This window comes from Molossus molossus, unplaced genomic scaffold (assembly GCF_014108415.1).
Source record: "Molossus molossus isolate mMolMol1 unplaced genomic scaffold, mMolMol1.p scaffold_m16_p_22, whole genome shotgun sequence".
NCBI lineage: Eukaryota > Metazoa > Chordata > Mammalia > Chiroptera > Molossidae > Molossus > Molossus molossus.
Window position 1 is genome coordinate 10,543,534 of NW_023425358.1, and position 26,257 is coordinate 10,569,790.

General features: G+C 42.6%; 1 protein-coding gene across 1 annotated transcript in view; it reads right to left on the reverse strand.

Moving 5' to 3' along the window:
• Positions 1 to 26,257, reverse strand: part of BARX2 (BARX homeobox 2) — an 85,741-nt gene that overhangs the window by 25,634 nt on the left and 33,850 nt on the right. The window lies entirely within an intron of this gene.

Sequence of the window (26,257 nt, forward strand, 5' to 3'; positions counted from 1 at the left end):
AGACAAACAGGGAGGCAAGTCATCCCAGGAGCAGGGGTGGAAGGAGGCCAGGGGCCCTTGAGGCCCACTTGCTGAGACTGACCGGAGGGGCCTCCAGATCCTAAAAGGTAGGGGAAGAAGAAGCAACTCAAGCCCGTAAGGGTTGGGTGGGCAGGAAACACACAGATGAGCTCAGCCTGGTGAGTGAGAACATTCAAGTGCCCCTTGGCCAAGAAGAGGTGCCTGCAGTCCCTCGGGTTTTAAATGACTCTTTCCTCTCTCTCTCTTTTGAACCCCTAAATTATGGTTTCAGAGATATAGGTCAGTAGGATTCACCAGATCAAAAAGAAGTAGTCAGAAAATGCTAGAAACACATACTTTAGAAAGTCAATGTAGCTCTGTAATATACACACTGCTGAGGGCCACCTGTGGTCTTTATTAAAATACATGGTTGTAACTATGAAAGCCTCCTGAGACGTCTGTATACCTTGAATCATAACATTTTCAAACCTGGAAGGATGCTTAAAGGTTATTTAACTCAAATCCCTTATTTCGGAGACAAGGAAACAGTCCCATAAAGGCTGAGTGACTTGCCTAAGATCACAGAGCTTGGAAGAAGCAGATTCAGGAGTCAAACCAAGTTCTTCTGGCTTGAAGTCCAGTGTTCTTGTCACATCTAGAATCACATGGATTCATTGTTTGGGGGGTGGGGAGAGCCTGGCCAGTGTGGCTGAGTGGATTGAGTGTCGTCCCATGCACCAAAAGGTCATCAGTTCGATTCCACAACATGCCTGGGGTGTGGGCTCGATCCCCAGTAGGGGTGCGCAGGAGTCAGCCGATCAATGTTTCACTCTCACATTGATGATTCTCTCTCTCCCTTCCCCTCTTTATAAAAACAAATTTTAAAAAGATCTTTAAAAAAAAATCAGAAGGGCGGCAAAATTATTTTAACTCACACGAAGACTCAGACACGTTATGACTAGCTGCCCACAGTACTGTGCTGAGGAGAATTCTGAGGGCGGGTCAGAGCTGGGCTTAGGAAAGAGAGCGGAGTTAGAGTAATGCTGCCTGCCACGGGCATGCAGGGGAGGACAGTATGGTGGTAGACATACTAGTTCTGTGACACTCCTGCTTTAGAAATTTCAAGGCAAAAGTCCTTTAAGGCTTTACATAACTTATTCAAAAAAATTTTTTTAATTTTTATTAATTTATTTTTGTTACAGATGTTTCTCCTTTTCCCCCCTAAACATCCTCCTCCCCATCCTGCCCCCCACCCCCAGCATTGTTGTCTATGTCCATTGGTTATCTACACATGTATAAACGTTCTTTGGTTTATCTCATCCCTCCCCCCTACCCTGCTCCTCTGAGATCTGTCAGTCTGAAGAGTCCTTTTCAAGAATATGTTATGTTTTTAAAGTTCAAGTAAAAAAGTTCTTCCTTTTCATGATTCAATAGTATCGGGTTTTAAATGTAAACAATTATATCTCTCTGGGCCTCAGTTTTGTCATCCGTGTAGGGGGTAAAAGTAGATCATTTCAAAGAATCTTTCGAACTCCAGCACACAGAAGTGCCTGTTATCCCGGGCCCGTCTTGTGATCTGATGAAAATCAGGAAGACTCAAGGGCTGCCCTTTGGGACTCAGTTCAGCCCTGACCACTCACTACAAGGGCAGGGCAGGCACCTGAGCCCGCAACACTCACCTGGTTCTGGGTTCAGCCCAACAAATATCACGAACCACCAGGCGCTACTTGTGTTCTCTCTCGGCTGGGTTGGCATTTCTTATTCATTCCTAAGCTTCTATTTTGGACCTAGTCATGCTATCAAAATAACCTGTTCTTTGACTATACTTCTAGAAAGGTTCAAGCAAAACCACAACGTTGCTAAAGAATAAATCACCAAGGGCTACGGCTGTCAGTAACGCTCCAGCCAACGCCAACACTTGAGGTTTTGTATTGCAGGTCCTTTTTAAGACAGAAAAAAAGCATCTGGGAATATGTTACAGTAAGAAAATGAGGACACCTGGCCATTGGTGTTCGACTTCCCAGTGCACATTATGAAATGCTACTTCTTGAAAAAAGATTCTGAAGTTTTCTTATAAAGGCAGAAGATGTTTCTCATCTCAAATGATCATTTTACTCCTTTAATTCTGCCATTTCTTCCAAAGAAACAGTCTTTCTTTACTAAGCAGGCTAACACAATCTGGAAACCTAAGAGTTATCAATACAGGGAGAGGTGGCTAGTTACCTACTTTTAAGTGAGGCTTTTAGTCACCAGAGTTTCAGCTTTCTCTTTTGTAAGAGAGTTAAATATATATATTTAGGAAAATTAAGGAATAGAACAATTTGCATTACCATAAAAAACTGTGTGTCTGCATTTATAAATGCATTTTTAAAAGAAGTCCAGGAAGTTAGTCGCCAAACTATTCACAGTGATTATCTCTAGAGAAGGAGTGGGTGCCGAACAGGTTGGGAAAGAATCTATATGTACTCAGTCTTGCCGTAGATGTTTATTGAGCACCTACTGCGGGCTGTCCTCTGTTCTAAAGGCTGGGGATACAGACCAGCAGTGAGTACTATAAATCCCGTCTTCATGAAACTTACATTGTAGTCAGGAAGTAGACAGTCAAGAAATAAACATATAATGTCAGGTAGTGACAAGTTCTACGAAGACAAGTATAGCAGATCGTGAAGATCGGGCAGGATTTCAGACAGGGAAGGGAAGGCCTCTATGGAAAAGGCGACATTTCTGCAGGGAAGGGACTCAGTGGAGAGGAGAGCCTTGAGAAAATACAGGGAAGGGCACTTCAGGCACAGGGGCAACTCATGCAAAGCCCCGAAGTAGGAATGAGCTTGTGTTCAAAGAATAGCACAAAGGTGGAGTGAGCAAGGGGGGAATCACAGAAAACAAAAATTTGGAGAAATCTGCTACTGTCAGATCATATAGGGTCTTGTAGGCTAGAGCAAATAATTTGGATTTTATTCAGAATGTAGCAAAACCATTGACGAGATCTGAGATGGGGAAGGACATGATCTGATTTATGACTTTAAGATCCCTATGGCTACTGTGTGAAAGAAGAGAAGTAAGTTAGGAGACAAGGCAATGTTCTGGACCAGAGGCAATTATGGCACAGGCCAGAGAAGTAGCAGAAGCAGTAGGGAGAGGCAGTCGGATTCCGGGTGTACTTTACATTTAGGGTTGAAAGAATCTGTTGAAGGACTGAATAGACCCAGTCTGGGAGAGAGTGCCGTGTGACGCCTGGGCTTTTGGCCTTAGCAACTAGAGAAATGACACTGCCATTTACTAAGATGGGAAGACAAGGCTAAGAGCAGGATTTGGTGGGAAAATTTTTATAAACTGACAATATCAAGTGCTGACGAGGACTCTCATCCATTGCTGGTGGGAATGCAAAAGGGTACAGACTCTTTGGAAGGCAGTTTGACAGTTTCTAATAAAGTTAAATTATGTTACCATATTACCCAGCAACCCCCTCTCCTAGGTATTAATCCAAGTGAAAAGGAAACACAACCCATATGCAAATATTTACAGTAGTATTATTAGTAATTATAAGAAACTGGAAACAATCCAGAGATCCTTCAACTGGGGACAGATAAGTAAACTGGTACACATACACACAATGAACTACAATGCAGGAATCAAAGGGGAACAAATTATTGTTATATGTAACAGCGTGGATGAATCTCAACTGCACTATGCAGAGTGAAAGAAGCCAAACTCAAAAGGCTGTATAATTCCATTTATATAAAATTCAGGAACAGGCAAAATTAGGGGTGGAGAAGAAATCAGTAGTTGCCAGAGGTTATGGGTCAGGGGGAAATATGACTAAAAAGGAATTGGGAGAGAGTGGGTGAAGTAAGGAGACTCTTTGTATCTGGATTGTGGTCGTGGTTATACAACTTTATGCACCTGTGAGAACTCATAACCATACACTAAAATAGTGAATTTTTACTGAATAGAAATAAAACCAAAAACAATTAAAATAAGTATTTTAACCGCTATTTTGTTTTTATTACCAAAGTAACACAATTTGTTTTAAAGAAATTTAAAACAATTCAGGAATATATAAAGCAGAAGCCTCCCCTCACAGTTTTCAACCCCAAATTGTAGAGATAGACTTCATAATTGTTTCTATGTATATCCAAACTTTGCATGTGTTCCAAATGTAGTAATACATATACTAATCTATTGACACGCATAGTTACAAAGTGTTTATTTTGTAAAATGCAAATATCGCATTGTTTTTTCTAAATGCAGAGCCAACAATCTCAAAACCATATGATGACTAGTCCAGTGGCTTAAAATGCCAGCTCTAAGGCTCCCTATGTAATGCAGTTGGTGCCCTAGCCAGGGGGGCTCAGGGCTGCAGGCTCAGCCCCGCTGCAGGAGGCAGCCCAGCGATGTTTCACTCTCTCATCAAAGTTGGGAGTTTTTGTTCATTAGAATTCTGGGAATCTGCTGGGGAAATTTGGTCATCAGAATTCTGAGAATCTCCTACTCATTAGCAAAGCAGCCAAACAGAAAAGAATGCTCCTTGTCCGAGGCTGCCCTCCGCAGAGGTGGTCACAGATGAGATGGTGTGGCTGAGGGGGGGAGAGGCTGGGGGAGGCGAGAGAGAAGAAACCCCGAGCATCAGAGAGAGGGCAGAGTTTTTAGAGGCTGCCATGAGTCTGCAACACTGGGGAGAGTGAAGGCTACTTACAGGGGATTTCTGAAATTCATTTTAAAGAGTACACTGTGTAAAATTCATGAACATACTCCTTTAAGAAAACCTGAATATTTTTCATGTTCAAGGTTTCTGTGGTCAGGTTGCTGTTGTCTTTGAATATAATTCTGTACTTACACTGGGCCATGTGGGGTCCTAGAAATAGTCGGCTTATGTGTACATGCGTCTATTTTTGAACTCTGTTCTTTGGAACTAATATATAAGCCTATTATTTTGGATTGTTTAGGAAGTTTTGTTATTGGGTAGAACTAGTCCCTCCTCTTTATTCTTTTTACAAAATCTTCTTGGCTATTGTCATTAATTTATTTTTCCAGTTAAATTTTAGAATCGACTCGTTAGTCTCTTAAAAAGCAAGTCCCACTTAAAATGTGATTAGAATCACACTAACCTCATAGATTAATTCAGGAAAAGATGATTTTTTTTTTTTTTTTAAATGATCCTGTGCTCTAGTAGGTTGAAAGCAACTGCTGTTATTTGAACATGGCTTTTGGATATTTATGCAATTTTGGGCCCATAAAGTTTTACTTAATGAAAACCTTCATTTAAAAAAAACAAAACAAACAACTTCTGATGAATAATAGTGATTTACGTCAACACCCTTCACCGAAATCTCGTTTCAGGACTCTTGACCCAAAGTTCTGATGCAACTTGTGACAAAACCGACCGTCTCCCAGCAGATGAGAGCAGCTTCTGACGCCAGAGGCACACACAGGCCACTGTGATGCTGGTCAGTGTTTGGGGGTTTCAATGAACACACCGGCAGCGAGGCGCTGTGTGAGTTCGGGGCACATGATACGTCTCCGGGGTCCAGAAGGAACAAACACGGCTGCAGCAGGAGTCAGGGCGAGTCACGTGTGTCTGCAAAGCCCTGAGTCTCCCTATCGGCAAACGAATGGGGCACAGAAAAGTGAGACAAAATGTACTTTCACCAACTGCCTGCTGCCTTTTCTTATTTTAATATATGGCCCGATTTCCAACAAAACAGCATTAGCCCAGAGCTTTAAGTTCACAAAGCACTTGCACACCCCCACTTCATCCTCGCCAAAAGTCCTGTGAGATAGTCCAGCCACATATTTATATTTTGGGCAAAAATCAAATTTAGGTTTTAAAAATAGGGGTTATCCTCCAAGTTTGTGGAGGGAGGTGCTTTGGTTACTGAGAAAGCAGATCGTGTATAACACAATGTATTAAGTGTGTCTTTCTCTTTTCCTGGAAATTCTCACTATGTGAAAATGTTGACTGAAGAAGCTGCCTGCCACCCGTGGATCACGTACACACACGTGAAATTCAAACACATCATCTGCTACTGGAGGGAGTAATGACAGCAACCAAACCAAAGACACTGTTTGAGCAAACATATTTTTGGTTGACAAGAGGAATGTAAACATGATCACATGAATGCATTTTCTAATAGTGCTTCTCTTCCTCCAATCCCCCGAACCAGTGTTTGGCTGTAGGGTGGCTATCACATAACCGTGTGCATCCTACACCTAGAAACAGTTCCTACCGAATGCCTGGCCACTTTGAGAATCTGTTTTGGATCAGAAAACCTGAGTACGATACGCTGATGCCCAGGGGCGTGCCAGGGACTTGGGGACGTGGGCCGTTTGGTAGGCTAAGCAGTGCAGTGCCCACTGCGCGGATTCTGAACCTGAGCTCGTGGGTGTGACCGCGCGTGGGCCGGAGTCCTCACTGCGGGAGCCGGCCCACTCCTGCAGCAGCTGTCCCTCGGCTTCGCAGCGGAATCCCCAGGGGACCTGTTGCTCCCTCGCATCTCCCGTGGGCTCCTGTTCCACTCCTCCAACATGCCAGTCCCCAGTGGACTCCCCACACCCATACGCCCGGTCGACGCAGGGAGGGCCCAAGGTCTGAGTGGGTGAGATCTCTAGCCTGCCTGCCTGGTGTACGATGCAGGGACGTGGGGTCTGCATCTCTGCACAAAGCTTCAGAGGGACACACAGTACACGCAGACATGGGTGCAGATGTGGTCAGCTGACCTGAAAGAGACCTAAGTGATTGAACAACTGGGCAGCTTTGGCCGTTTCCTGGGAAAAGTCATAAAGCCACCCACACCCCCTTATTCCCATAGGCTCACATCCCTGCCAATGGGCTGAGTTGTGGAAAGAAGAGGATCTCTACCAGTGACTTGTGAGGTGACCTTAAGCATAATTTTCTTAGTTTCAATTCCCCTTCTAATCGTAGGGCTAATAAGTGATCTCCCTTGCAGGTTATTGTGAGGATTAAATGTGTTAACATAAGTCCAGTGCCCACCGGGCACGTAACTGCTCTCATTCCCCTCCCTTTCCCGCCTTCCATCTGTTGCCTGATGCGCTGTGAGTGTGCCCAGTTAAAGTGGATCGACTGTCATCCTAGGAAAGCAGACCTACCTTTGAACCGCGTGTGTGGGTCTTATCCGCTGTGCACTCATGTGCAAAGCGAGAGGCAGCAACGCCAGAATCTGCCCGTTTTTCTCTGTGGAATAGAGGTCTTCACATGCCCTCACAACTCTGTGCTGAGACCGAGAGGAACAGGAGAGCAAAGGGAAATCAATGGAAGGCCAACCTGGCCAGACATCCCCCTACAACTATCAGGATCCAGAAGTAGCTGCCTAGGTTCTGCAGCCCTGTATCAAAACTTCACAGGGCAGCTTACGAGTCCTGAACCACAACCCTGCCCAAGGTTAGGCATCAGCACAAACGGATGAAGTTCGTGGGACACAAGAGGAACCGACTTTTTTTTTAATTGCAGGGAAAACAGATATGGAGGGGGTAAAATTAATTTGCCCGTCTTATGCTTAAAGTGGACTAAGGAAAGGCTGACATCAACAAATTACCAAACAAGTGCTGGCGAGGGTGTGGAGAAAAGGGGACTCTAGTACACTGCTGGTGGGAATGCAGACTGGTGCAGCCACTATGCAAAACACTATGGTGTTACCTCAAAAAATTAAAAATTGAACTTCCATTTGACCCAGTGATCCCACTTCTAGGAATATACCCTAAGAAGCCTGAAACACCAATCAGAAAGAATATGTGTACCCCTATGTTCATAGCAGCACTATTTACAATAGCTAAGATCTGGAAACAGCCCAAGTGTTCATCAATAGAAGAGTGGATAAAAAACCTGTTGTACATATACACAATGGAGTACTATGCAGCTGTAAGAAAGAAAGATCTCTTATCCTTCGAGACGACATGGAGGGACCTGGAGAGTATTATCCTAAGCGAAACAAGCCAAGCAGAGAAAGACAAATATCACATGATCTCACTTATTTGTGGCATATAATAAATAAAACAAACTGATGAACAAAATAGACCCAGAGACACAGAATGACAAACCTCAGAAGAGGGGGTGGGGGGAGAGATAAACTACAGAACTTATATGCATGTACGCATAACCAGTAGACATAGACAACAAAGCTGAGGACGGGGCGTGGGGGCGGGGGGAATGGGGAGGAGGGTGTCAATGAGGGAAAAAGGAGAAACATCTGTAACAAAAATAAATTAATAAAAATAATTTTTAAACAAAGAAAGAAAGAAAGGCTGAGCTGTGGGCAAGGGTAACGACATGAATGCCAGTCCCTGTTTGTCCACGTGGGTAATCTGTGCGCATGGGCAAGAGGGACAGGAGGAAAGCAAATGCGAAGAGGCTCCAAGTGGCTGTTAGCTTTGCAATCTGCTTAAGTTTCTAGCTCAGGAAGAGTTAATGAAATAGATGCAGTCTTTCAGGTTAAGGTTTTGTATGACTAAAGAAAAGAGAAAATTTGCTTTAAGAGGCCAACTCAAAGGCTTACAAAACACCTTAGCCATTAACTATCTCGTCAAGGGGCGGGGGCGGGGGGCATTTTGATGAGTTTAGTATAAATGGGTTAGAACATATGGAATAAAGTTATTCCTAAATCCATAGACTCTGGAATAAGCATCTAGTTAACTAAAAGTCTTAAGAAGGTTCACAAAGGTTGAAAAATAAAGAGATGAAGCAGGGAGATAATATTTGAGGGGTTTAAAAAAAAAAAAATGAAACAAGTTTGCAAAATAAGCAGAGGACATCAGAGTAACCCTGGTAGGCCAACTGCATCATCACAGTATCTTTTCAGAGTCTTGATTTTGCAAAGAGACCAGCTCAAGTCTTATCACGTTCAACCTGCAGTGTCATCAAAACTGCAGACGCCCACAGAAACACCAGGCTACACTGGGAGCTGTGTGATCGAATAAGCTAGCCTGGCAGATCGGATCGCAAACCTTCCCATCCTGCCGACAGTGCCATGCCACCCCAATGCGGTCATCCTCCACCCGCTAGCCATCACCACTCCACATCTCCCTCAGCCCAGAACACACTGGAAATGGCATTGTCTTCCTCCCCCTGCCCATTCTGCATCTCCATACACCCACACCTGCTTTCCCCCATACCTCATCATCACTCCCTGATGAAAAGCTTCCCAAGCAGCTGTTGTTTAGTACAAACATCAGGTTAGCCACTCCTACCTTCATGCACCCACAGCATTCTGTTTGTGTTCTTACTCACCTTTACTTAATTCAAGCCTTGTAGTTCGAGTGCACTTGTTTACTACTCATGAGATCTCAAACTTCTTTAGGACAAAGATCAAAAAGTGCACTGTCCAAGTGCTTAACTCCATGTCTTACTTGATCTGGTTTTACCTGGAATCAGAAGGTTAGGGCTGGAGATGTGGTTTTGACACCTTTGGGCTTTCTGGCTTTGGTTAAACTATACTTCCAAGCTTCTGTTTTATCTTCTATAAAATGGCAATAAAAATACTTCTCCACAAACTTGTTGAAGGATAACACTGGATAATAATTATGAAAAAATATGTTGGAACAACAAAGAACTATAACAAAAAGGCATTATTTTTTTTTCAAACACTCAAAAGGCACTAATTTCTCAAATTTTAGAGATGCCTCCTCTATTCACAAAGAAGTCAGAACACTCGTGCTAACCTAATCCACCCCTTTGCCTCGTACCTTGTGCCTCACGATTTTGAATTAAGGTCCCGGCACCCAGAAACAGAGTCTGCACAAAGCTGACCGGGAGGCATCCTCTGCTTCAATGTCACCATCATCAGTCAACTCTACCAGACAGCTACTAAGCGCCGTGCTAACTGCTAGAAACAGGAAGATAAACAATTCCTCATCTCTGTCCACAAGAAGCTAATTACCTAATTGGGGAAATGAGACATTAAAATAAAAAGTGAAAAAAACAAACAAACAAAAGCCTGGCTGGTGTGAATCAGTGGATTGAGCATCATCCCATGGACTGAGAGGTCCCGGTTCAATTCCCAGTCAGGGCACATGCCCAGGTTGCGGGCTTGATCCCCATTGTGGGATGTGCAGGAGGCAGCTGATTGATGTTTCTCTCTTACATCAATGTTTTTATCTCTCTCTAAAAAATTAATATAAACCTATTTAAAATAATAATTAATTAATTAATTAACAACAAGAAGAACAAACAAAGAAGCATGTGGCAAATGCTGAGTGGCACGCACACCACAGGAATCCAGAACAGACAGCTGGGCTCTAGAGCAGTGATTTTCAACCTTCTTCATCTCATGTGACATGTAAACTAATTACTAAAATTCTGTGGCACACCAAGAAATATGTTATATTTTTTGCCAATCTGACAAAGAAAATGGGTATAATTATTTTTTAATTCCTGACCAGAGGGCATGCTCAGAGAGAGGAAGGGAGAGAAAGAGAAAGATCGAGGTGAGAGAGAAACATCAATCGATTGCCTTCCATACATGCCCCAACCAGGGATCGAACTCACAACCCAGATATGTGCCCTGACCTGGAACTGAACTGGCAACCCTTTGGTACACAAGATGATGCTCAACCGACTGAGCCACTCTGGCAGGGCAAAATAAAAAAAATAGGTATAATTTTGATTGATTCACACCGGATGGCTTTTATTGTGTTGGCTGCTGTCATTTTTTATTTGACAGTCTAAGGGAAAAGAGGTCAGTGACCCTGACTAAATAGTCAGGTACTGTACGTTTTGAAAATTCTTTTGGTACACCAGTGTGCCTCTTGTGGCACGCCGGTTAGAAGTCGCTACTCTAGAGTACAGTTGTGAAAAGAGGAGGAGCTGGGTTATAAGGGGAAAGAAAGGAAGGGATTCCAGAGGCACTATCAAGAAAGAACCAACCTTATTTGGGAAACTATTAGGTTGGGGCAGGAGAGGAGGTTGCAGACATATAGAAGGCGTAGGAAGACTCAAAGACTCCATAGCGGTAACTGCTGGAATCAGAGCACTCTGCCATGCGAGAATGTTTTGGGGAAAAGATAAGGACTACAGAGGCATACTTGCTTTGAGATGACAATCAGACACCCAAGGAATGATACCTCCCAGGCAGGGAGAGCCCCAGCAGAAGGGTTCTGAGGTGGGGATGTAGATTTACACAGAACCAGAAATGAAGAGTCCAAAGTAGAATTCATCTCCAAAGTTGAATTCATCTCCAAGGAAGAAAGATTTAAGAACAACAGAGTGCAGAAGACTGGGCTTTGGGGTACATCTTCACCAATGGGGCTAGAAAACCTATAAACAAGACGGACATTGTAGCAAAAGCCAAAGAGCACAGGATCTGTGAAAATGGCCAAGAAGAATTCCAAGAATGGTAAACTTTCCACACGGTTACTTACCAGCAAATCTTTGACATAACTTTGGAAACCTCCCCCCTTCTCTGACATTTCCAGACCTGCCTTCCTGGTATAGGACTCTCCACCAGGCAGGCTGGGAAAATGTGTATAACGTCAGGGCACTGAGCAAAGTTTCCAGAAAAAACACACAGATCTGATTACCTTCCTGCTGGTGGCCCTGTGGGTCCACAGGCAAGCTCTTAATTACTCAGAGGGAGAATCATCTGCCAAACTCAGAATACCTTATGCCAAAATGTAATTTTCTAAATCCAATTTAATTTCCTTCTTCTCCCTACACATTCTAATCCCAGCTTAAATATAGTCTCTATAGCTGGCCTTTAGTTGCAAAGAATTAGAAACAACGTGAGATAAAAGAGAATAAAAATTCAATTCAATTTAACAAATTATGGAATATCTCATGTAGATACTGTGCCAGAAACCGGGGCTAAAACAGTGCACACAATGGACTGAGTCTTTGCCTGACTTATGGTCTGGCCAGGATGGCAGACAGTTAAGAAAGAAGCAGGTCACGGTGCTCTAAAGACCATTCAGCAAGAGGATTTAACCAAGTATAGGTGGTCAGGAGCCCCCTGAGGAGTGTCATTTGAAGGATGAGGTTAGCTGAGATTCCAATCGAAAACAAATAAAGAATAAAAAAAGAACAGGTAAAAGTATATAAATTTGCCAAGTACTAAATGTAGAGAAATATATTTTTAAGCAAACAAAATTCATAGGAGTAAAAAAATATATAAAAAGATAGTTGTGCTTTACTGAGAACTACCTAAAAAACTGCTGATGCTGAAACGGGTTCCACTGAGTCGGGGGGGAGGGGTGGACAAGTGGAAGAGTTCTCTGCTGGAACAGGAAGGCAAGTCATTAAACAGGAACACTTTCAAACAATCCAGGGACTGGGAAGGTCCCAAAAATAGAGTCAATGATCAAACTTTTCCCTTTGCTATGATGACTAGCATAATACAGGCGTTTTCATCAGGATGTCTCAGTATCATGCAGTCATATGATTTCCATGGTTAAAGCCTTATTTTCTGATAAAAGTCTATCCTTAAAGGTTACACAGCTAATGCAATCAGGGGACACAGAACTGTGATGCCAGAAGGACTCAAACTTTGGAGGAATCTACCCCATCAAAGAGAGGAGAAAAGAGAAGCTCTGTATTTAGTGGCAGGATCTTTCTGGATAGAATAAAAGAGTTCCTCTCCCTTTCTCTTTTGCTCAAACCAGTAAGATCAAATGGCAGCCAGTGTGTCCCCAAACAGTAGTGGGAAAATTATAGAGCAGACATCAATATTGACTAATGTTTGAGTCTTGCTCTTGTAAATAATAAAGTATAACAATAATAATGGATAACAGTAGGAATAACAGCAATAAAATTCTACAACACAATGAATCATGTGGAACATGGCATCCATCTGGTCAACCATAACCAAAGACAATGGCTACCTAGAGCAAGAAGGCTTCCCCTTCTCTGCACTGAGCCAAATTCTGTTTTAAAAGCCACTCTACCCTTAATGCCATTAAGCTTGCTCAGTTTTCAGTCCATAAGGAAGTCTCTCTCCAAATTTTCCTCATCTGTAAATGGTGAAGTTAGACGGTTTTTAAGGTCTCTTTTTGGTACGAAGATGCAATGATTTTATGAACACTATCACACCAGAGACACTGTGTCTCCAACATTTCTCAACTCAACTGTAAAGTCTTTGCCTTATACCTCTGTCTCCCACTTGTACTTCCCATGCTTTGTACAGGATATCAACTGAACAAATATTAGGTGAATTGAAGGAGTGTGCTAAGATGACGCATGCGTGCAAACTTCTCCAACACACCTAAATCTTCCCAGGTCCCAGGAAGTGGAGTGATAAACTATTTACTCATCTGATATCCCCATGGATGACCCAGCTCAAAACCACTGAAGGCAAAAGAGGATTTCTGAATAAATTTCACCAGGCAAAATTAATACTTTGAGGCTTCGTGATTTATAATAATGACACACTGAATAACAGAGCACAGAGATTATTTTTCTAACCCAGCCTTCAGTGGATGAGGTAGAGGGAATTAAATAGTCACACGGAAAGTCAAAGTCTGCCCCAGGACCAGAGCTCAGACCTCTAGTCACCGTATTGCCTTTCTAGGCCAAAGCCAGCAAAACGCTTGCACTGGCCTCACACAGCTACTTTTCTCTTTCACGTGGTCCATTTAAAAAAGTGATTAACTCTTCCACTCAGCAACCCAGTATTAAAAGCACTGCGATTTCAATCATCTAAGAAGAGAGAGTAAATATTACCTTGGAAGTTTCTGGGTTTTTGAAATTTCTTTCTTTTTTCCCCCAGCTTTACTGATACATGATTGACAAACAAAATTGTACATATATATTAAGGTATACAACACAATGATTTGCTATATGTATACTCTGTAAAACGATTACCATAATCAAGCTAATGAACATGCCATCGCCTCATACAATTGCCCTTTTTTTTCTGGTGAGAACCCTTAAGATCTACTATCTTAGTAAATGTAATGGTTACAGTGTCTTATTATTAACTATAGTCGCTATGCTATACATTGGGTCACCAAACTGAAAGTTTGTGCCCTTTGACCAACATCTCCTCATTTCCCCCACCCCTCAGCTCTCTGTTAACCCCTCTTCTACTCTGTTTCCATGAGTCCAACTTTTTTAGGCTGAACATATAAGTAAGATCATGCGGTATTTATCTTTCTATGTCTGGTTTACTTAGTATAATGTCCTCCAGTGTCATCTGCATTGTCACAAATGGCAGGATTTCATTCCTTTTTTAAAACTAAATAACATAAGGTATATACATACATATATCACATTTTCCTTATCCAGTTCTCTTTCAGTGGACACTTCGGTTGTTCCCACGCTAGGGCTCTGATGAATAATGCTGCAATGGACGTGAGTGCAGACAGCTCTTCTAGGTAGTGCTTTTATTGCCTTTGGATATTACCCAGAAGTGGGAATGCTAGATTATACGGTAGTTATAGTTTTATTTTTTGAGGAATCTCCATACTATTTTCCATAATGGCTGTACTCACGGGGTCTATTTTGTAGGAAGCTTGAGTGTATGAGAGATTAACTGGTAATAATTTGTTATATTATCAGCCAATCTGAAAAACTTCTGCTTGGAAATCTCTCCTAAATCAGGTTAACGTTTAGAAAGAGGAGAGAGAAAAGTAGGGGTAAACTTTTAATTGATTACATTTTAGCCTGCAACATTCACACTGATTTGTTCATTAAAATAATGATGATGATGACAATAATAATAATAAAAATAACAACTCATTCTGTGGCAAGGGCCTTCCGAAGTGTCAATCTCTCCAAAAGAAGAGAGGCTCAACTAGCCACTCAATCAGTCTCATGTCTCTTAAATTCCACCCATATCTCAAGACAATGGACAGACGGAGAAGACAAAGGAAGGAAACCTTTGAGCACCACCATGAACTAGACTATGCGCGCACACACACACACACATTTCTTTTACTCTTCACAAAACATATCCAATGACTAAGGCACGTATCTGGGATCTGAACAGAATTCTGTTTGATTCATGGCCATGCTCTTTTTTTTTTTTTAATATGTTTTTATTTTATTTTATTTTTTTATAGAGAGATAGAAACATTGATGTAAGAGAGAAACATCAATCGGCTGCCTCCTGCACACACCCCACTGGAGATCAAGCCCGCGACCCAGGCATGTGCCCTGAATCGAACTGGGCCTTCTCAGTCCATGGACAATGCTCAATCCACTTGAGCCACTCCAATCGGGTCATGGCCATGTTCTTTTAATTATATCACCCTGTCTTCCAAAATGTTAAAACACAATTGCCAAGGACTTTCTGACAGTCCAGTGTTACAGACAGTCGAAGTACATGCATACATCGTTAGAACCTTCTGCTTCTTCCACGGTGTACTGGTGAGTTACGCACTAGTATTGGCTCATGTTGCATAAGAAGAGTTAATACCTATCTCAAGTCTCCTTTAACATTCATGACACAGCACCCAATTCCCCAAAGAAAAAGGCAGATAAAGGATATATGTTTCTTCTTAAATCACATTAATTTTTTCCAATAGGAAGCATTGTGTTTCAATGTAGAAAATGTAAATCTATAGAAATATGAACACCAAAAAATATGTATATTCCCACATACAGAAAAACCAGTGATGTCCACAGATTCTGAAAGATGAAGGATGTACTATTTGGAAAGGCTCTGCTCTACCTGGAAGAATGATGGTACATGGTTTTTAATCCAGGCAAGAAAAGAGAACAAACAGTTGTGTTTCCTGGGGAACAGCTTGGTTGAAACAACATATGACATTCAGAAACCCATCTAACACAGAAATAATGACTCTGTTACCAACACCAAAGAACTCAGCCAAGCCATACACATGGGCAAAAAACTTAGATTTGTAGCCAGATGCCCAGGTGTTTTCTCATTTTCCATGAGCCATTTTCCCATTGACCATGTGAGAAGCAGAGAGGCATTTTTATATAACTTGCAGCCATTATTCCCAGGAATATATACCAATATTGCTTTGGGTTTCCCTTAATTAGTCAGATTTATTTCCCCAGCTGGTAACAAGTTAGCAAGTGCTGTAGAAAAGAAATTGCAAAAACAAATACTTTTTCTCCTCAGGAGAATCTGAGCTCAGGGTTATAGGCTCAAAATTGTCATTCTGTCAACAGAAAAAAATAATAAGGTCAATAAACTGCAGCGCGGAATGTTACCAAGATTACTTCAAAGCATAGATTTCTAAAATAAGTATATATATTTAAGTTTTAGGATCTGTTGCCTACTGAATGAAATGGCTATCATAACAAGGTTTTGAAATTTAATTAGAAAATGGAAAATTATGAAAATGTCAGTGTACTAATCGACATATTTCACTTTATATATACTATTATAAACTAAAAAGGGCTACAGAAATGTAGGTGTTATTTATCTGACGGGGACCTCTGGACCAGCACGGTCCTTCCCAAATGTCTCCCTTCTTGCTGTCCACATTATAGAACCCAGTTCCCACACTGAGGAGAACTACCAGCAGAGGCGCAATGTGACTCTGCCACAGGCCCACATCTCTCTGACATCTGCAATGTGTATTCATCTCTGCTATTCACATTCAGCGCAGCAAAGAGGATTTTTGAAAAGAAGAACTTTTAGGTCCCAAAACAGAAGAGCTTAAACACGCACTTTGCCCTGTAGGCACAGGCTCCTTCAATCTGGCCAGGGCTCTCTTCTCGTGGTCCAACCCACAGGTTCCCCATCCTGCTGCCCACTGAGTCCTTCCAGGCCAGATCCTGCTTTGCTCTCATCACACATGGGAGAGGATGAAACGGGGCTGTTCCAGGAGCTCAGGAACAGAGCTGAGGATGAGCCAGGGAATCACAGTGTCCCTCTCTGAGCTGGCTGTGTCCACATTATTACCCCCTCAACTCGGCAAAGGACTGGCAGAAGGCAGGAGTGTTCTAATGTCTTTTTAAATATTTGTATTGATTGATTTTATAAAGAGATAGGGAGAGAGAGAGAGAGACCACAATTTGTTGTTCCACTTGTTCATTCATTCATTGTTTGATTCTTGTACGTGCCCTGACCGGGGATGGTACCTGCAACCTTGGCATATTGGGACAATGCTTTAACCAACTGAACTACTTGGTGTACGACCAGGACTCTAATGTCTTTTTAAGTACAAATAAAGACTTTGGTTAAATATACTCTATAAATAGCCTCGACAGCAGCCAAGTCACATCACACCACGATCTCAGTGCAGAGGAACAACCACAATTGGTCTTTCACATTTTTAGGCCTATAATGAAGTTATTAGAGTCAGGTTCAGTTGTTACTCTTCGAAGGTAGTAATCAAATATAAACTAGTGGTGACACCTTGTTGACTTACCCATTTACTGATTAGGGAATCTACCTGGTCAGAGTTCGGGGCGGGGGGAAATAATCAGCCCCAACCTATCAATTCCAAGTAGAATTGATGGACTCTACAATTTCTTATTATTCTTTTTTGCCTTTAAATTATTTTTACTTTTCAATTACAGTTAACATACAATATTATATTAATTTCAGGTATACAACCCAGTGATTAGACATTATATGACTTACTAAGTGGTCGCCCTGATAAATCTGGTACCCACCTGACACCATACATAGCTATTATATTATTATTGACTATATTCCCTATGTTGTACTTTACATCCCCATGACTATTCTGTAACTATGAGTTTGTACTTCTTAATTACCCTTTCCCCTTTCACCCACCTCCCAACCCCCTCCCACCTAGAAATCATCAAAATAATCTCTGTATCTATGCATCTGTTTCTGTTCTTGTTTGTTTATTTGGTTTTCTCAGAGTCCACATACAAGTGAAATCATATGGCATTTGTCTGCCTCCTCTGTCTGACTTATTCCAGTCGGCACAGTACCCTCTAGGTCCATTCATGTTGTTGCAGATGGCTAGATGTCTTCATTGAAAGGAATTGTTGATAGACATGTGTTTATTGCCATTTTATTATTAATAGTTTTGTTTTTTATTCTTAAAGAAGATCCTTTGCCCTGACCGGTTTGGCTCAGCAGTTGGAGTGTTGGCAAGTGAACTGGAGAATCTCAGGTTCAATTCCCAGTCAAGGGCATGTACCTTGATTGTGAGTTCGATCCCCAACTCTGGTTGGGGTCATGCGGGACACAACCAATCGATATGTCTCTCTCACATTGATGTTTCTCTCTCCTTCCCTCCCTCCCACTCTATCTAAGGAAAATCAATGGAAAAGTATCCTCAGCTGAGAATTTTTTTTTTTAAAAAACCCTGTAACATTTCTTGTAATACTAATATGGTGGTGATGAACTCCTTCAGCTTTTTTTTTTTTTTTTTTTTTTTTGGTCTTGAAAGCTTTTTACCTGTCCTTCAATTCTAAATGATAGCTTTGCTGGGTTGAGTAATCTTGGTTGTAGGTATTTGCTTTTCATCACATTAAATATTTTGTGCCAATCCCGCCTGGCCTGCAAAGTTTCTGTTGAGAAATCGGATGACAGTCTTATGAGAGCTCCCTTGTCAATAACTTCTCTTGCTGCTTTTTAGATTCTCTCTTTGCTTTCAACCTTTGACATTTTAATTATTATATGTCTTGGTGTGGGCCTCTTTGGGTTCACCTAGTTTGGAACTCTCTGTGCTTCCTGAATTTGTATGTCTATTTTCTTCTCCAGATTAGAGACATTTTCCATCATTATTTATTTTTTATTTTATTTTTTTATCCTCACCTGAGGACATTCCTCCATTTTTTGTTCATATAGAATGGAAAGGAGAGAGAGGAAGAGAGAGAGAGAGAGAAACATCAACATGAAAGGGACACATCAAGTGGCTGTCTCCCACATGACCCAACCAGGGCCGGGGACAAACTGCAGTGGAGGTACATGCCCTTAACAGGAACCGAACCTGGGTCTCTCTGGACCGCAGGCCAATGCTCTAACCACTGAGCCAAACCAGCCAGGGCTCCATCATTATTTTTTCACATAGGTTTTCAATTCCTTGCTCTCTCTCTCTTCCCCTTCTGGTACCTCCATAATGTGAATGTTGGAACACTTAAATTTGTCCCAGAGGCTCCTTATACTATTCTCATTATTTTTTTTAATTCTTCATTCTTTTTGCTGCTCTGATTGGGTGTTTTCTGCTTCCTTACCTTCCTAATCTCTGAATTGATCCTCTGCTTTATATACTCTACTGGTAATTTTCTCTAATGTATTCTTCATTTCAGTTAGTGTATTCTTCCTTTCTGACTGGGTTGTGTGTGTGTGTGTGTGTGTGTGTGTGTGCTTTCTATATCTGTTTTTATGTTTCTTATCTCTTTGCTGAAGTTCTCACTAAGTTCATTTATTCTTCCCCTAAGTTCATTGAACATCCCTATAACCAGTATTTTGAACTCTGCATCTGGTAGATTGCTTATCTTCATTTTGTTTAGTTCTTCTGGAGTTTTGTTCTGTTCTTTCTTTAGGGACATGTTTCCTTGTCTTCTCATTTTGACTGCCTCCCTGTGTTTGTTTCAAAGTATTAGGTAGAGCTGCTGCATCTCCCGGACTTGACAGAGTGTCCTTATGGAGTAAGTATTCTGTAGCGTCCAGTGGCACAACCTCCTCATTTACCCAACATGGGAACTCCAGGTGTGCCCTCCGTGTAGGCTGTGTACACCCTCCTGTTGTAGTTGAGCCTCAATGGGCTGTTGGCACCTCAGTGGGAGGGATTTACCACCAGGTCACTGGCTGCGACCACTGTGGAGGATCACCTTCTCAGGGGCCCACCTCATGAAGCAGGACTTACTACAGCAGGGCTGTGGTGCCCACAGAGTCTGCCCCTTGAGTGTGTCACTTGTGAAGGTGGTTGGGTGGTGCTTTGATGTGGTCTAAAGCTGTCCACTAAGTGCGCTGGCTCTGGCACCTCCTGGGAGGTGTTGGCCAAGGTCAGCTGCTGCCTGCATCCTGCCTGAGGCCAGCCGTCATGAGGTATAAAATAATCTGCAGATGGCTGCTCCTTGTGCTGGGCTTAGAGATGCCCAGGAGAGGCTAAGCTGGGAACCAAGGCTGGCTGCCATTAGTGCCAGGTCTGGGGCCACCGGGGAAGAGATACAGGACATGCTGAGGCCAGATGATGTTTGTTTGAGAGATTTTAGAGAAGTCTGAAGCATGAGCCAAGACAGACCTCTCATGAGGAAAAGCCACTGGAAATGGCTTGAGTGGCTCTGCAGGTTGGCTGAGGAAATCACCAGAATGGGGCAAATGTGTTAGCCAGGTTGGTGGACCCTCAGATATGGTACCCGCCTGCCGGCTCTGGGGGAGTAGGGCTCAGAAAAGGAACAATGGCTCCTGCCAGGACTTTTGTCTGGGAGAAAGCTGCCCCTCTAGCTCTCACCCTAATGCCACACAATTCAGTTCCTCCCCTTGTGTCCCTGGTGCCTTTCAAGCAGCTGCCCCCGTGCTGGAGCTCAGAGCAAGTGAGTCTGAGTACCTCCAGGCATGGGCCCTTTAAGAGGAATGCCTTCAGTCTCCCTCAGCCCAATCCCCGCCGGATTTTACAGCCAGAAGTTATGGGGACTTCTCTTCCTGCCACTACAACCCTGGTCGTGGGGGCCTGGTGGGGGGTGGGACCCCATGTTCTTCAAGGGGAGCCTCTGCAGCTGAGCTATTCCTCCTGATTTTTATCTGCCACACGTGAATGTGGGACCAGCCCCTTCTGCTTCTCTGCCCATCCTACCAGTCTCAATGTGGCTTCTTCTTTGTCTGTAGTTGTAGGACTTTTGTTCAGCTAGATCCCGAGTGGTTCTGAATGATGGTTATTCTGCAGTTTAGTTGTAATTTTGATGTGGTCGTTGGAGGATCTGAGTACTGCATTTACTTACATCGCCATCCTGACCGGTCTCCTCTTATTACTCTTAACTACCAAGGATCTATACAGTTCTGAGTTTCAAACATCTTTGGGCACGATAGAGCAAGATAATCAATCAGAAACACAGCCAACTCATTTCTCCCAAGTAATTTTTCAATAAGTTTCTGTAGGAGGCAGTCTCCCAAACCTCTCAGTCCTCAGCACCCTTCCTCCTACTTCTCCACACACTAACATTTGCTAATCTTTCTTTCTTTCTTTCTTTCTTTTTTTAATCCTCAACCAAGGACATTTTTCCATTTTTTGTTCAGGTAGAGTGGGAGGGAGAGAGAGAGAGAGAAACATCGATGTGAAAGGGACACATCGAGTGGCTGCCACCCGCACGACCGACCAGGGCCGGGGACATACTGCAACCGAGGTACGTGCCCTCAGCGGGAACCGAACCCGGGTCTCTCTGGACCGCAGGCTGACGCTCTAACCGCTGAGCCAAACCGGCCAGGGCTGCTCATCTTTCTTAACCACATTCCCACTCCACCTAACCACACCCTGCTCTCTCCACAACCACCACTGAGTGTCACCCATCTGTCGAGGTGGGGTAAACAATCTAGGGCACGAACACCACCGGCATGATTCCCAAATGTAGAGATAAAGTGGCAGAACCCACAGAATCAGTGCTAAGATTTCAGAAGCACATTTGGGAGTTATCCTCCACACCAGCCCTGGGCCTGACCTTGCCTGCAAGCCAAATGGAAGGCCTTCATTCCAGGGGTCCACATGGGGAACAGCCAGCCCATCGACCCTACCTATAAAAGACAAAGATGAAACAAGGGGCAGGAGGTTCTGAAAAAGTCCACACCTCTGAAACTGAACAGGTCTTTCTGGGCATGGACTCTGAGAAGCCTATGATGGGAGCCGAAAGCTCAGGTGATGTCAAGCCCCGTAATAAATAGTCTCGAGAAACAGTATCATGGGGCGATTTAAGGAAATTAGTGGGACTTAAACTAGCCATTCACTTCAAAAACATCTGGAGTCACCTATAGCTTCAGATAGGACTTAAAATGGCATGTTGGCATATTTTTTCAGGAGGAAAGGTACAAAGGAAAAATGGGGTGAAGGAAGAGGAGTTTATTAAATCAAGTCTTGGTAAATGCTTGTCTCAGCATATCTTGTGCAATGAAGGATATGTTCACTCATCAGCTTATGACTGCAAACGATTTCGTTTTAAGGAGCCAGAACATTTCTGAACCCAGTGCTCTGTGATCTTGGAAATGGTTTGGAAGCATCTGGTCTTTCTTGCGGAGAAGGAGGATATGCTGAAGGTTACGGGAGATGCATTTACCATACACGTTATAACAAATGGGTTCAGCAGAGCAACCCGTATTGCTTGTCCGAAATCTCTGGACAGCTGTAGGAAGGAAGGCTTGCTGCCTGGAATAGTTCTGAGGGAGCATTTCCCATGACATCCTGCAGGTTTTGCTATAAATAAATAAATAAGCCACTAATAATTACATAAGGTGACAGGCTTTTCCTGATGCCTTTTTGTCTAAAAGAGGAAAAGGGCTGTGAGGAGAACAAATGGCCAACCTGGCCCCCACACAATGAAGTCCCAGGAAGCACCAGAATCTGCCTTGTTAGGCAGTACTAGCGCACTTAAAACTTGTCGTTAGCCTTGTTAACACCATTAAACATTTATTAAGAGCCTAATTATGGGACCCGTCACCAGGAGTGAACTGAAAAATTAAAAAGTACTAAAACCTTATAAGGTTTATAATGGGCTGGGGAGGGGGGAAATCATCTCATTTTTAAATTAGAAAGAATAAAAGATTTAACATTAAATTAAAATAAAAGTAAAATAAATTGAAACCACGGTGTTAAATAAAGGTACACATGAGCCATATTGTCCTATTTATCGCACCTTAAAATGAAATGCTTAATGCCCTGGAGCCAAACAGAACAATAAACCCATTCATTAATTGCCATCTCATTATTTGGGAACTACACTGACAGATCTATTGTTCATTCTAATTATTTTTGGCCTAAACTCTTTAGCCATTATGAAAATCATTAGTAGTAATGCATTTTAATTTCTCACACCTAGCTCGAGTGGTATTTTCACATACCTAGGATGCCTGTGATCAAGGCGCGGGATCTTTCTTAAGCTAGCACAGGACAACAGTCACGTAGGGTCCCAAGCAGACACTGATCCATTCCCTGCTCCTCCCCACCGCTGTCATCCCATGGAGGGCTCACGTGTGACTGGAAGACAGGTATTAACGCAGCATCTGGAAGCCCCGGCAAAGGATCCGTGGAAGTTTCCCATCCAAGACTTGGAAAAGAGCTTCAGTAGAGAAAGATCCCAGGTTGTTAAAGAAAGGTCTGTACCCAAGCTAGAAGCTGTAATTAATATCATAGAAAAGAAAGTGGGGGGTGGGGGGTAAGATATAAGGTCCGCTGCCATGCTGAGAAACATTACCAGACCCCTACATTAGAACGGAAGATTGGACTTATGTAATTCCTTTATCTCAGAAGCACTTAGATATGCCACATAAAATAGCTTAGTCACAGGGCCTAATTAAATAATATCCAGAAGTACACTGAATCAAAGGTCATAGAATCTTTACGAGCCTAGATCTAATTTAGAACTTAAACAATTTCAGAAAAATCACCAGTTGCCTTTTTTCTTTCTTTCTTTCTTTCTTTTTTAATCTTCGCCCGAGCATATGTTTTTATTGATGTTACAGAGAGAGAAAGGGAGAGGGAGAGAGAGAGAAATATTGATCAGCTGCCTCCTGTATGAGCCCCTACCAGGGATGGAACCCGTAACCTTTCAGCGTACGGGACAACACTCCAACCAAATGAGCCACACTAACCAGGACACCAATTGCGTTTTCCTTAAAACAAGAATATATCTTTTCAACTCCCAAACTTCCTTCCTTATCTTACTATAATGTAAGGAAATTCAAAGTAATATCAAATTAAAATACCCCTGAGGTATATACTGTCCCTTCCCACATTCCCCACTATCTGTGGAAATAAAGTACAATCATTCTTCTCCACAATGCCCTACACCTGTCCCATCTTTTCTGGTTCCACCAACCTTGTCCAGGCTCATTAGCCTTTATGCCTTGACCACTGAAACCTCTTTTCAGTTGCTCTTCCTAAAAAGTACTTTTCATCCTTGCACTCCCTGCCTCCAAAACCTCTGAGAACTCCCCAGTGTCTAGAAGATAAAGTTAAATTCTGTGAAACAGCAATCAAAACCCATGATAAATGGAAGGGGGCCCAACTCACCTTTCCAATCAAATATCTACTCAACCTAACCTGCTCCTCACTCAGTATATAAGAAATACACTGTCCACCCTTCCTCCTGTGCTCGCGCTGGTCCTGTCCCTGGTGGTTACAAGCCCAGCTCAAGAGCCACACAGCCCTGGTTTTGAGTTTAACTCCACCACTGAATAACTTACGTGACCTTTGACAAATTTCTTTAACCTTGATAAGCCTTGGTTTTACCACCTGCCAAACAGAGATAATAACAACACAGTAAGTATACTGCGAGAACTAAATGAGATAATCCGTGTAAAGTGTGGTACCTTGGGAGAAGTATGCCCTCCCTGCCTTTTAAATTATAAAATTAATTCTTTAAGGTAAAACTCAAATTCCACCTGCCACTAGAAACTTTTTCCAAATCTGTCTACAGATACCTCTTCAAATTCTTAGTGCACTTAAATTTCCAATTATAATTTAGCAGCAAATAACTATTTGTCCCCCAAGCTTATCACCCTATCTAGATGTTTCCCTCTATCTAAAATAGAAGTTTCTTATATTTCATGAATTCAGGACCTTACCGTGGTTCCTACTAATGTCTTGGTTTTGTACTGATGATGATGATGGCTAACTCTAGTAACCAGTACTTTTCTGTCTCCTCGGCATTATTTTAAGCACTGAGTACATGAAATTATTAAATTTTCCTAACAACTTCACAGAGAATTTACTGTTGTATATCCATTTTACAAAAGAGAAACTGAGGCACGGGAAGTTAAGTAACTTACAGCTACGTGGAAGAACTCAGATAACTGGAATTAAATTAAACAAGGAAGTCGTTAGTCTAATGTGGCTCTAATGTTATGTGACTCACGTCAAACAAAGCATAAGCCTGTAAATGCCTCAAGTTATGAAAATCAAAAAGCTAAGGACAGTCAACCACAAACAGCCAATGAGGCTTTAATCGTTTACTTATAAAAGTCTCCCCCCAGCCCCTATTGGAGGAGTGCTCCTAACTACTTCCAGTTTGGTGCTGGCTGATTGAAATTGATTTTTGCTCAAATTAACTCTTACAAATTAAAAAATAAAATAAAAGTTTCTTGTTTCGTCCTCTGAGAACCCTTCGGAACTTCAGGCCTGGGCACAGAGCTAGCACTCAATGAAGAGTCCCTGCCTACCCCAAGCACAAGAACAGCTCCTTGCTCCAAGCTCATCTACCTATATTTTATAAACCACGTATGTGATATACCTTATGTTATCACTTCAGCTTTCAGAATTAAGTTTCAAGCTCCAATCAAGCACCTAAGGACAGGAGTCCTGCTTTACATGTTATTATCTTCCATAGACACTCCATCCCGATGAGTCTCAATCCCAGCTGTAAATTTAAATGACCTTGGCCCAGCCGGTGTGGCTCAGTGGTTGAGCGTCAACCTATACACCAACAGGTCGCTGGCACATGCCCAGGTTGTGGACCCAATCCCCGGTGAGGGGCGTGCAGGAGGCAGCCAATCAATGTTCTCTCTCATCGATGTTTCTATCTCTCTCTCCCTCTCCCTTCCTCTCTCTCTAAAAAAAGATCAATAAAGAAAAAAATACTTTTTAAAATAAATAAATGACCTTGGAAGCTCTTAAAATAGATAAATTCCTGCTCTGCTGGAGTGGCTCAGTTGGTTGAGCACTGTCCTGTGCACCAAAGTGTTACCAGTTTGATCCCTGGCTAGAGGACAACCAATAGATGTTTCTCTCGCATTGATGCATCGATGTTTCTCTCTCTCCCTCCCTCTCTCTGGCCATGTCCTCAGGTGAGGATTTTTAAAAAATAGATTAATTCCCAGGCCCTACCCACCGAACATCTGATATAACTGGCCTAAGGTGGGGTCTGGTGAGTCTACTGTGCAGCCAGGGTTGACATGTAACTCACAACCAAGTACAAACTACAAGTCACCAACTTCTTGTGGATTTGCTGATTGACAGCTCATGGACCATAATGAAGCTTGCAGTCCTCCTGTCTCTACGTGAATAAAGCCATTTCCTCTGAACTTTGCCTTACGTGAGCCTCATCCCAATTCTCACTGTTCTCCTGATTCCACCTGGCCCATTAGACCACAGTTCAGTTACAGAATTCTCATATAAACCCAGCTCCCCCAGTGATGTAAAGGGCTAACTGCTGAGCATAACTTCATCATGTCCACATTATTCTCATTTTTGCCCACTCTCTGTGATTCTT